Source organism: Oncorhynchus clarkii, chromosome 19 (assembly GCF_045791955.1).
Source record: "Oncorhynchus clarkii lewisi isolate Uvic-CL-2024 chromosome 19, UVic_Ocla_1.0, whole genome shotgun sequence".
Lineage (NCBI taxonomy): Eukaryota > Metazoa > Chordata > Actinopteri > Salmoniformes > Salmonidae > Oncorhynchus > Oncorhynchus clarkii.
In genome coordinates, this window is record NC_092165.1 from 39,504,048 (window position 1) to 39,517,791 (window position 13,744).

At 42.7% G+C, this 13,744-nt stretch overlaps 1 long non-coding RNA gene across 1 annotated transcript; it reads right to left on the bottom strand.

Annotated features, from left to right (window-relative positions):
* Nucleotides 1-4,842, bottom strand: LOC139375169 (uncharacterized). Its single transcript, XR_011627760.1, has 4 exons — nt 4,644-4,842; nt 4,504-4,557; nt 3,608-3,659; nt 1-162 (listed from the first exon to the last, which is right to left on the bottom strand). It is a non-coding gene; the product is annotated as an uncharacterized lncRNA (long non-coding RNA).
* Nucleotides 4,843-13,744: the final 8,902 nt, after the last annotated feature.

The following is a 13,744-nucleotide window of genomic DNA, read 5'->3' on the forward strand; positions in this document are numbered from 1 at the left end:
CAAATATGATTTATCTGGCAGCATTTTCCCTTTAGGCTCCATGGAGCAGGTACATGGCTTGTCTGGTCATGTGGTCCTGTTCAGGGGTTCTCTGCCCAGGTGACCACGATGACACAGACTGAGCAGTCCCACAAACAGGCTGAAGATCAGCAGAAACAGAGCCTGGGGGCACAAGGAAATGACATCATCGTAGTGATACAGTGCAGTCACAGGTTAGTCATGATCATTACATTGCATGACATTGCCAGCAGATATGAAAACATTGCCATTAAAAATGTAACATTTTCTTTCATTTTTTGGGGGTCCTTGCAATCTTGTCTTTTCCATGATTTATGAGGCTAAACAACTTCAGTATGAGGATGAATTTGGGAAGTGTGCATTTACCACGACAGACTCCAGAGACCTTGTACACACGGTACACCATGCTATACTTAACACCCAAAGCAAACTACAGATTAAAGAACCTAAACATGAGAACATTAAGCAACCATTCAAAACCCATTTATCTAATAAGGTCCTAACATTACCAGTAGATGCTAATGGAACAATGAATACCCCCCAAAAGGAAACCCCATCAGTTAAACGACTTAACACCTACCTACAACCCCAAACACAGTCAGCAGCACAGCCAGCAGGATTGTCAGACGCTCAGGCATTTTAGTTTTTAATTGAGCATTTAATTTGACATGGAGTCAATGCTGAGACCATGGTCTCTTTTCCATCACCAACACATCACTCGGAAGGTTCACTTCGTAGCCTAGCAACAGCTCTGTGTCCATGTGGCCTGTCAGAGAGATAAAGCAAAGTGAAGGACTGGTCCAATATAACATTTTAGGAGGAGGTAGAGACACCATGGATTTAATAGAGCTTGTAGTGTCAACCAGCTCTCTCTCGCTCTCTGTGAGGTGTGTCACTGCCCATTTCATTTTGCATTTTTAAGCCAATTATACACATTTGTCCATGGAGCCAAGATACATTTTTGCAGTTTTAAAACCAATTTCCTGCAATTAAATGGATTTTTCCATGGCATATACTGTGTTCTTTTGCTCAAACATAACACAGCCAATACTGCTTAAATCATTGTTTTGGGAATTTTCAATTCTCTGTCTAGCTCAGTCTCTGTCTGACTGTCTAGCTTTTATTTTGGTGATTGCTAGTTCTCAAAAATTACATTTAAAAATAATAGTACCATCATAATTTCAACATACTTTATATCTGGTTTTAGTCATTGAAGTTTACACTGAAAGTGTTTTTCCATTCATGAAAATGAATAATAAATGGGGTTTTTTGTATCGTTATTTTTATTTTTTATTTTTTTCATTTTTTTTACACACACGGCCAGCCCAAGGATTACAATGGCAGAAAAATCACTGTTTAGAAGGATGTGTAAGGGCTGCGTCAGTCAGGCAGGCAGGGTACTGACTGGTCCAGCTCACAGTAGATGGGCACCACAGCAGTGTGGCAGAGGAAGGAGAAGGCCATGGTGGGGATGATGTAAGCACTCAAAACACACATCCATCATTCACTACACTGCCGTCATTAACACCGTAGAAACTTATACGGTTACCCAGGGAAAGTAGGGGGGAGGTGGGCAGTGTGTGTGTGTGTGTCTAGTAGTAATAGTTGTAGGAGTAATAATAATAGTAGTAGTCATTACCAGCAAAACTGCAGTGTGTGATAATGTAAAGTTGAGGTGAGAAGTTCTCTGATTTAGTATTTGAGACATATCTATAAATACATGCACACTGCATACAAATAAACACACTTTTGCACTGCCTCCTCTGGCAGCAATATATCATGGTATCTGAATCGTATAACCATGTGTGCCATGTAATTCTGCACGCCCACACAGATTAATAGTACAGGCACATTCACATGTGAGTGGCAGCTGCTGGTTGCACTCAGCTCTGGAGCATATGCTATTCCATACACTACACAATCCTGCACTCTTAATGATTGGGAAATGTCACCACTGACAGTGACTAAGAACTACAGACAGACGGTGCCTTTTACTAAAGCTCCAGAAGATCCAGAAAACTGCTTCTGCCACAGTAATAATTGTAGTACACTATTAAATGCAATAAAGCGTATTACAGCTTACAAATATTATACAGTCTGTTTTACTGACTACATATCCAGGGTTGATGGAGACAAGTTGAGTCAATGCATCAGTGGAGGCTCCTCGGAAGAGGGAGAGGACCATCCTCATCAGTCAATTTCAGAAAATGTTAAATAGTGAAACATTGAAGTCATCCTTTTTTGATAACTATACCACATTTATTCACGTCACCAAATAATTTATTAAAACACTGTTTTGCAATGAAGGTCTACAGTAGCCTCAACAGCACTCTGTAGGGTAGCATCATGTAGCCGAGGTACAGCTAACTTCCGCAATCCTCTGGGTACACTGACTTCAACACAAAACCTAGGAGGCTCGTGGTTCTCACCCCCTTCCATAGAGTTACACAGTAATTATGACAACTTCCAGAGGACGTCCTCCAACCCATCAGAGCTCTTGCAGCATGAATTGACATGTTGTCCATCCAATCAAAGGATCAGAGAATAATTCAAGTACTGAAAGCATATGCTACAGCTAGCTAGCACTGCAGTGCATAAAATGTGGTGTGTAGTTGACTCAGAGAAAGACAATAGTTGAACAGTTTTGAACAAATTAATTTCTTAAAAAATGGAGAAGCAAGAGACATAGATGCAGCTAGCTAGTTTAGCCTACTCTAATACCTGGCTCAAGAGGGATGCTATGTTAGCTAGCTGGCTATGGCTATCCAACACTGGAACTCTTCCAAGTCAAGGTAAGCTTTTGGTTTTATAACCACCAGTGCCCGCCAGTGTAACTGCTAAACTGCTTGCTGTACGCGGTCCTGTGTGATTGTAGCAGTTTAGTAACACATTAGTTCTAGTAGCTATGTTAATTATGATGTTAGCTAATATGGTGACAACGATGTAGGCTGTGTGTAGCTGTTAGCGGTTATGATATTAAGGTTTGGCTTGGAAGATTTTTTTCACCTGTTAACAGACAGCTGATGTGTTGTGCACTGAAGTTCACAAGCGAAGGGAAAAGGTGAGAGGAGACTGCATAGATCCAATAAGGAATTATACAACAATCAAAGGGATCATTGCTGTTTGTATGTGGCTGCCATGAAAGTGAACTGTGTTTGCATGTGATCAAGGGCTTATGTTTCTTAAACGGAAGCAAACAGAAGAAAACAGGGATAAACATACTTGAATTTGTCCAATAGAAATTTGTTTGCAACTGCAGGACTAATGATTACACCTTAGATCAGCTAGATGCAGACGAGTGTGCAAGGCGGTATTGAATGCGTCACCTTGATTACTCAAATTTCTCTCGACCTGTGCACTTATGTTGTAAAGTTTCATTCATAAGCTAGGTTGTAGCAACCTCATGATGGGTATAGGGAACATTTGAGTAGCATGTAGTAGCCGAAACATATCGATGTTACATTCAGCGGAGTGAATGGAATATGAATGACAGTCATCCAATGTGCTGTAATAGAAATAAGGCCATGGGCATAATTTTTTTTCTCGTATCGTCCTCACTCATCATAAAATGGCACCGATGCATACATACCTTACTGGGTGAGAGTTTGGGCGTACATTCCAATTCCGAAGGAATTCGATATCTGGAAAAATTTAATTAAATGAATAAATGCAGCAATGTTAATTTCACTCTTGTTAATTTCTAATGTTTCAGAAATGAGAGGAGTTGTAAAGGGTGGTTGGTAATACGAGTGTCTTTGGGGTAGATTGAATTCCATAGTCTTGACCACGGAGGAAACTAAACAACAGCCATTTAAACGGACCCACAGCCATGACTGTATACAAGGAAGCAATAGTGCTGCTGTTATATCCAACAAGGTCAAAGTTCACTTCCTGGCACTGGCAGGGTCGTAAGAACTTCCTCCCCTTCAGGACTGGCACCAGTCACAGTGCAGCATTCTCTGGTATTCGTCAATACATAACTGGCTTAGTCAGCCACCAAAGCCTCCCATTCAGAAAAACAATCTCCAGGATTTCTGCCTAATCCTACAACCAGGACTTGAGGGTAGGTGTTACCAGGGTGGGAAATTAACATTTTGGTCCGCCAGTCACTGTGGCAGTTAGATACAAAAAAATCTATGAAAGGGAAAACCTAGTCAGTTGCAGAATTTAATGCATTGAACTGAAATGTGTTTTCCCCATTTAACCCAATCCCTCTGAATCAGAGAGGTGCAGGGGGCTTCCTTAAATCGATGTCCACGTCATCGGTGCCCTGGGAACAGTTTTTGTTGGGGGTTAACTGCCTTGCTCAGAAGCAGATTTTTCCATATTTTGCCGGCTCGGGTATTCAAACCATCAACCTTTCGGTTACAGGCCCAACGCTGTTAACCGCTAGGCTACCTGCCACATGAAGTGAAGCTCACAGCCTACAGGTCACTTTCAGTATTTGGTGTGTGTGATTAGGGCCGTTTGTAATGTGGTTGTTACCTGGTCACATTGCTTGGTACGGGGCAGGGGATGTACCCATTTCTTGACCACAACCTGTGAGAGAAGCAACAGATCAGGTGGATTATGGTGGAAGAGAAACTAGTCAACCTTTAGAGGCATAAGATTTGTACTGAACTCACCACAACTAAGAAGATGAGCATGAAGAGGAGGCTGCTGGTGTAGCCTGGAATCCTGGAGGGTGGAAGGACAAAGCTGGTGATACACATGTCTATCATATAGATTTAAGGACAAGTGTGCCAGGTGAGACCAAACTGTGCCACTCTCCAATCTTGGGTCAGTAGAGCCAGAGGAACCTCACAAGTCATCAGAATCAGTAACATCCTGCCATCTTCATACCAGGCCACCCTACAGAGGGACAAACAGAGGATAAAGGGAAAGAGAATATTTACTATTTTTATGGATGAAAGTTGATACCTTTAGAAATGTTCCCCCTCCACAAGTCTTATGATGAAAACAATGAGGAGTCTCCCTCTCTCCCTGGACCTCTCTTCTCTGCCTGGAAATGAGTCTCCATTTCGTGCTCAAATACAGCCTCATAATATGGTATAAATTAAGGGCATTAGCTCTCGCAAACCATAACAATTATTTAATTCACATGCAAATGTTCTGTCGCTCTGTCAGATGGGGCAAGATTTCACTCATTGGCTTTTTTCTGAGGGCAAATAATATTTTCCTTTGCTGAGGCAGCCTTGGCAGTTTATTCAGGAGGGAGGAGTTGGAGAGGGGGGGACGAAAGGGTGAAACATGTGGAAGACATGCTGGCTCACTGGGATCAGGGTCGGTCGGGGTGAGGGGTGGCGGAAAGGAAGCGCTGGCTGCTGTGTTGGAAGGGGAGGAAGGGGACGCAGTGTGGGGTCATGGGGGACTGGCTCCAGGGCTGTTTATGGGGCTCACAGTATCAGCAGCACCTGCTCTGACCATATCAACACCAAATGACTCTTGTTTGGCAGTTTAACAGCTCCTGGGTTACCATAGTGGCCCAAAGTCTCGTCTCTCTGTCTGCACTGGGTGGACAGTCCTTAACTGGATGTCATGTAGACAACCACTTTGATCCCATCTCTCATCCTAACGCCTGCCTCAACTTAAACCTCACCCTTCACTTAACCTAGGACAATCAGGCCAAACACAGCCTGTATTATTGTGGGGACGATAGCCACCACAATATATTGGCATTGAGCTTCAATCAATGTTAAATTAAAATCTCCCTACCATATCTAAGCCAATATTGGAGGTATGCAACACACTCTCTGCCTCTCATCATGAGCTGTGCGTCTGTTAACGAGAACCACATACAGGATTTTTAATAGGATCATTAACACGAGGAAAAATATATATTTTGTTGCGCAGAACTAGCTCAAGATCTAGGCGACGGACAACAAGACTATAGCGCCCATAGTGACCATTAGATTTGCCACCTTCGGACTGAATACGTTTGTAGGGTCAACAGTTCTGATTAAATTCATAAATGTAACGCTCTCAAGAACCAACGATGTGCTGCTATCTTTTTGTAGCATTTGAGCTAGCCAATTAATGTGGTTTTGTTTTGATTAGCTAGATAGCTAACATAAATTTGCATGCTAGCTAGCTAATGTAAAGTTATACCAGCCATATGAGAGATAACGTTGGCTAGGTAGCTAAACAACAAGCGAGGAAAGCTAGCTATATTTTGCCAAGTAAGGTTTTTCCATATAAGACTGAAGTCATCATGTGTCAATTGCCGACCTAGACACTTGCATGTAAGCAGAGCACAAACAAATAAGCTGCCGTGATAGCCAGTTAACGTAGGACTAACGTTAGCTAACACGTATGACCAGTTCATGCACCACAATATACAGTATCATACTTTCTTAGACAAAACATAGCTAGCTACCTAGCTAGCTAGCCAGCCAGCCAACGTTAGTTATGTTAAATTTAAAACCACCAAACTTTGGGAAACTGCCATGCTGCTAACGTTATTTTGCATTGCTAGGTACAATAGATGCGATGCTTACTACCGGACTAGCTAGTTAGGTAGCCAATGTTACCCCAACAAGACTGTACCACAACTCCAATGTTAATAAATCATAGCTACATTCTTCCACAAAACATAGCTAGCTAGCTAAATAACTTCCAAGTAGAGCACAACCGATATGGGATTTTTTGGGGCCGATACTGATTTTAGAGAGGCAAAAGTCAGCGATTACAGATAACGTTATGCCGATACATGTTTTTTTTTATAGTTGAAAAAATATACACACTGCTCAAAAAAATGAAGGGAACACTAAAATAACACATCCTAGATCTGAATGAATGAAATATTATTAAATACTTTTTTCTTTACATAGTTGAATGTGCAGACAACAAAATCACATACAAAAATTATCAATGGAAATCAAATGTATCAACCCATGGAGGTCTTGATTTGGAGTCACACTCAAAATTAAAGTGGAAAACCACACTACAGGCTGATCCAACTTTGATGTAATGTCCTTAAAACAAGTCAAAATGAGGCTCCGTAGTGTGTGTGGCCTCCACGTGCCTGTATGACCTCCCTACAACGCCTGGGCATGCTCCTGATGAGGTGGCGGATGGTCTCCTGAGGGATCTCCTCCCAGACCTGGACTAAAGCATCCGCCAACTCCTGGACAGTCTGTGGTGCAACAGTTGGTGGATGGAGCGAGACATGATGTCCCAGATGTGCTCAATTGGATTCAGGTCTGGGGAACGGGCGGGCCAGTCCATAGCATCAATGCCTTCCTCTTGCAGGAACTGCTGACACACTCCAGCCACATGAGGTCTAGCATTGTCTGGCATTAGGAGGAACCCAGGGCCAACAGCACCAGCATATGGTCTCACAAGGGGTCCGAGGATCTCATCTCGGTACCTAATGGCAGTCAGGCTACCTCTGGCGAGCACATGGAAGGCTGTGTGGCCCCCCAAAAGAAATGCCACCCCACACCATGACTGACCCACCGCCAAACCGGTCATGCTGGAGGATGTTGCAGGCAGCAGAACGTTCTCCACGGCGTCTCCAGACTCTGCCACGTGCTCAGTGTGAACCTGCTTTCATCTGTGAAGAGCACACGGCGCCAGTGGCGAATTTGCCAATCTTGGCATTCTCTGGCAAAAGCCAAACATCCTGCACGGTGTTGGGCTGTAAGCACAACCCCCACCTGTGGACATCGGGCCCTCATACCACCCTCATGGAGTCGGTTTCTGACCGTTTGAGCAGACACATGCACATTTGTGGCCTGCTGGAAGTCATTTTGCAGGGCTCTGGCAGTGCTCCTCCTGCTCCTCCTTGCACAAAGGCGGAGGTAGCGGTCCTGCTGCTGGGTTGTTGCCCTCCTACGGCCTGCTCCACATCTCCTGATGTACTGGCCTGTCTCCTGGTAGCGCCTCCATGCTCTGGACACTACGCTGACAGACACAGCAAACCTTCTTGCCACAGCTCGCATTGATGTGCCATTCTGGATGAGCTGCACTACCTGAGCCACTTGTGTGGGTTGTAGACTCCGTCTCATGCTACCACTAGAGTGAAAGCACCGCCAGCATTCAAAAGTGACCAAAACATCAGCCAGGAAGCATAGGAACTGAGAAGTGGTCTGTGGTCCCCACCTGCAGAACCACTCCTTTATTGGGGGTGTCTTTCCACCTGTTTCCACCTGTTGTCTATTCCATTTGCACAACAGCATGTGAAATGTATTGTCAATCAGTGTTGCTTCCTAAGTGGACAGTTTGATTTCACAGAAGTGTGATTGACTTGGCGTTACATTGTGTTGTTTAAGTGTTCCCTTTATTTTTTTTTGAGCAGTGTATAATAGTCTCACAAATTGTGTGCCAAAGGACTAACAGATACTCTAAATGATGATTTCTTAACTTAATATTAAGATTTTATTTGTGGTTTACAACACCAACTATCTCCTCTACAAATTAGAAAGTAAATACAAAACACTTGTTCAGTTTACCTTCTTAGACAAATATTTAATAAGTTGTACCTATCTATGACAGTTGATAACAATGCAGAAGTGTTTGTTCTGAAGCAACACAAGCACACTAATAAACAAGGCCTGAATTAATTAAACGGTCTCAAAATAGCACTGTTTAGAAGTTCAAACTGTGCAGTGAAAGGCAGTCATTTGTAATGTCATTGTACTGAGTAGATTCACTACAGTGCTTTACAAGAGTCAAGTCATGTAAATAAACACTATGGCAACCGTGGAATGATGGCTTATTAGGACAAGCACACGCTAGCTGTTCATTACGTGGTGGAAAAAATCTCACTAAAACCATAATGTAAATTACACTCATTCGATACACAATGTAATGGCTATATATTTCAAGTTCTGCAGGACAAGGCTTGCCAAACTGGTTTTAGTCACACATTCTAATTAACACCGAACAAAAATATAAAAACGCAACATTGAAAGTGTTCCATGAGCTGAAACAAAAGATCCCAGAAATGTTCCATACACAGAAAAATATTATTTATCTCACGTTGAGCACAAATGTGTTTAAATCCCTGTTAGGGAGCATTTCTCATTTGCCAAAATAATCCTTCCACCCAACAGGTGTGGTATATCAAGAAGATTAAAACAAGAAGAAACAGCATGATCATTACACAGGTATTGTGCTGGGGACAATACAAGGCCACTCTAAAATGTGCAGTTTTGTCACACAACATAATGTCTCAAGTTGAGGGAGCATGCAATTGGCATGCTGACTGCAGGAATGTCCATCAGAGAATTGCCAGAGAATTCAATGTTAATTTCTCTACCATAAAATTGCCTCCAACATTGTTTTAGGGAATTTGGGAGTGCGTCCAATCGGCCTCACAACCGCAGACCACGTGTAACCACGTCAGCCCAGGTCCTCCACATCCGGGTTCTTCACTTGCAGGATCATCTGAGGTCAGACACCTGGACAGCTGATGAAACTGTGGGTTTGCACAACCAAATAATTTCTGCACAAACTGTCAGAAACCGTCTCAGGGAAGCTATTCTGCATGCTCGTCTTCCTGAACAGAGCCTTGACCGGACTGCAGTTCAGTGTCGTAACAGACTTCAGTGGGAAAATGCTCACCTTCAATGGCACGCTGGAGAAGCTTGCTCTTCACGGATGAATCCCGGTTTCAACTGTACCAGCATGTCGTCATGTAGGCAAGTGGTTTGCTGATTTCAACGTTGTAAACAGAGTGCCCCATGGAGGCGGTGATTATAGTCTGGGCAGGCATAAACTACGGACAACGAACACAATTGCGATTTGAATGCACAGAGATACCGTGACGAGATCGAGGCCCATTGTCGTGCAATTCATCAGCATCCATCACCTCAGCATGATAATGCACGGCCCCATGTTGCAAGGATCTGTACACTATTCCTGGAAGCTCTTCCAAGGCCTGCATACTCACCAGACATGTCACCCATTGAGCAAGTTTGGGATGCTCTGGATCGACATGCACCAGTGTTCCAGTTCCCGCCAAAATCCACCAACTTTGCACAGCCATTGAAGAGTGGGACAACATTCCCCAGGCCACAATCAACAGCCTGATCAACTCTATGCGAAATAGAGTGTTGCGCTGCATGAGGGGAATTGTAGTCACACCAAATACTGACTGGTTTTCTGATCCACGCCCCAAGTTTTTTTTTGTTGAGACATCTGTGACTAACAGATGCATATATTTATTCCCAGTCATGTGAAATCCATCAATTATGGTCTAATTGACTGATTTCCTTATGAACTGTAACTCATTAAAATTGTTGCATGACACGTTTATTATTGTTCAGTGTAGCCATCTAGCTAGCTAACTATCGTATCTCATCCATCATGAATGCAAACACATGGGCAGAAGACCTACACCAACTGTCTTGCTTTTTGTAGCTTGCATATTTCAGAAAACGAACTAAGCCCACTAACATAATAGGCCCAGACAGTGACAGTGTTATTTTTGTATAAAGGATGAGTCAGTTTTCACTTTGGCGCCAGTCCAATGTTCGCACATTAGTACAGACTGCTAGCCAGCTAACATTAATGAAAGTGAACATGTGATGAGGACAGGGCTGCTTACTGGTAAACGTGTAAATTTGATTAAATACGTTGTTGCTGGCTGTGGCAAGCTACTCACCGTCAAACCACCATGTCTATTCTCTCTCACGTCGTGATTTATGAATGATGTTCATAAGAGAATGATGACTGATGTTCAATGAGAAGTTTGAAAAATGCCCTCTTCAGCCAGCCGTTGAAAATGTAAAAAAAAAAAAAATGTGTGTTTTAGTTGATACTATGTATATAATATCAGTGCTTTATCTGTGGAATAAAGAACGATGCAAATGTTTCTGTGAAAGGCTAATATCCCCAATAATATTGGCAAATCGATTTATCGTCTGGCTCTAGTTCGAAGCAGGATCAAAGCGAACGCCAAACTTTGGGAAACTGTCACTTCTAGCTAGCTACATTGGGCATTGCAAAACTGACAAGGTAGCCAGCCATATTTCAGACAGGACAAACACTGCAGTTAGCTAGGCTACAAACTATAACCAAGAAAATGCATTGCTTTGTTAGGAAACAGTAAGCTAGTTATGGAGCGCATATAATCTATGGTTGAACCTCATGTAAACAGAGCCTAAATTCAGTGCAAATACATGCTAGCATCAGACAACTTAGCAGACTCAACTGACAGCATCGCTGTTTCAAACATGTAGAATACATCCTAGCTCCTGCATATGCTCCATCTCCTGCCTTCTTGTCATTATTACTATCCACATTTGTGCTGACTGATTAACAGTGTCAAGTCACTTTTTGCACCGGCTGAAAGTTTATTGCATTCCCGGGCGTGAGCCAGGTGCCCCGCTGTCCGACAGCGAATTCGTCTCAAAACAACAACAAAAAGTTACGTAATTAAGCATGTGTGGTAATGAGTAGGATTCCCTGTTTTCACATGGAAAAAGTGATTGCTTTTGATAAAAACGCATTATGTGCCTTCCCTCCCCGCTTTCAACCGATAACGTGGTGGGCCTTAGCCCGGTGTACCCTGGGCTAGATTAATCGAACCACCTCCCTGCTTGCTTAAATTGTGCGTCATGCTGTGTGAATGAATGTACATTCAGTTGTACGTTTTATATTAAGTGATAACTCACTTTTGTTTACAGGTAATGTAGTACTAGGCCTTTCTTCAGTAAACGCATGACTTTCAACCTTCGTCTCTACCGAGCCCGTACGGGAGTTGTAGCGATGAGACAAGATAGTAGCTACTAAAAAAAACAAAGCATTTGCTTAAGCTGTTTTCTAGTGACATTTATTTGGATATATCCATAAAAATTAGCTAATGAGGCTATATCATAGAAAATGTGCTGTCTCGTCAGGACACAGTTGTTCAGAGAAGCTAGCCAACAACACAGCTTACACAACCACTTCAAAGTGAAGCTGGAAAGACTGCAAACTATCTGCACTTTGTTTCATTTTACCTTTTTTCAAATTACGTTTCTTTGTATATACCAATAAAATTAGGCCAGCTGATTCATGATTTCGACTGGCTGAGAAACGATGCCTGCATGACTGTCTCATCCCGACTCGTTCATTATTATGGGACTGCTGGAGATCAAATTTGAATATTGAAACAATGTTGCAAATGTCGGAGAGACAGACCGCATGGTTTATACATATCTCCGCTGTTGAAAACTAAATGTTAGTCTAAAAGAAATGTGAGAATGTTTAGATTATTTTTAAGTGGAGATCAAGTTTATAAATTGCCTGGCTGTGTTGATGAGACAGTGGACTGTGCAGTCAGATGGAACAGTAAATAGGCATTTTAGCATCATATAGTATTTAGTCAGCCACCAATTGTGCAAGTTCTCCCACTTAAAAAGATGAGAGGCCTGTAATTTTCATCATAGGTACACTTCAACTATGACAGAAAATGACAAAAAAAAATCCAGAAAATCACATAGGATTTTTAATGAATTTATTTGCAAATTATGGTGGAAAATAAGTATTTGGTCAATAACAAAAGTTTCTCAATACTTTGTCATATATGAGGCCAGCTGGCCTCTTTGTTGGCAATGACAGAGGTCAAATGTTTTCTGTAAGTCTTCACAAGGTTTTCACACATATTTTGGCCCATTCCTCCATGCAGATCTCCTCTAGAGCAGTGATGTTTTGGGGCTGTTGCTAGGTAACATGGACTTTCAACTCCCTCCAAAGATTTTCTATGGGGTTGAGATCTGGAGACTGGCTAGGCCACTCCAGGACCTTGAAATGCTTCTTACGAAGCCACTCCTTCGTTGCCCGGGCGGTGTGTTTGGGATCATTGTCATGCTGAAAGACCCAGCCTCGTTTCATCGTCAATGCCCTTGCTGATGGAAGGAGGTTTTCACTCAAAATCTCACGATACATGGCCCCATTCATTCTTTCCTTTACACGGATCAGTCGTCCTGGTCCCTTTGCAGAAAAACAGCCCCGAAGCATGATGTTTCCACCCCCATGCTTCACAGTAGGTATGGTGTTCTTTGGATGCAAATCAGCATTCTTTGTCCTCCAAACACGACAAGTTGAGTTTTTACCAAAAAGTTATATTTTGGTTTCATCTGACCATATAACATTCTCCCAATCTTCTTCTGGATCATCCAAATGCTCTCTAGCAAACTTCAGATGGGCCTGGACATGTACTGGCTTAAGCAGGAGGACACGTCTGGCACTGCAGGATTTGAGTCCCTGGTGGCGTAGTGTGTTACTGATGGTAGGCTTTGTTACTTTGGTCCCAGCTCTCTGCAGGTCATTCACTAGGTGTGGTTCTGGGATTTTTGCTCACTGTTCTTGTGATCATTTTGACCCCACGGGGTAAGATCTTGCGTGGAGCCCCAGATCGAGGGAGATTATCAGTGGTCTTGTATGTCTTCCATTTTGCTCCCACAGTTGATTTCTTCAAACCAAGCTGCTTACCTATTGCAGATTCAGTCTTCCCAGCCATGTGCAGGTCTACAATTTTGTTTCTGGTGTCCTTTGACAGCTCTTTGGTCTTGGCCATAGTGGAGTTTGGAGTGTGACTGTTTGAGGTTGTGGACAGGTGTCTTTTATACTGATAACAAGTTCAAACAGGTGCCATTAATACAGGTAACGAGTGGAGGACAGAGGAGCCTCTTAAAGAAGAAGTTACAGGTCTGTGAGAGCCAGAAATCTTGCTTGTTTGTAGGTGACCAAATACTTATTTTCCACCATAATTTGCAAACAAATTCATAAAAAATCC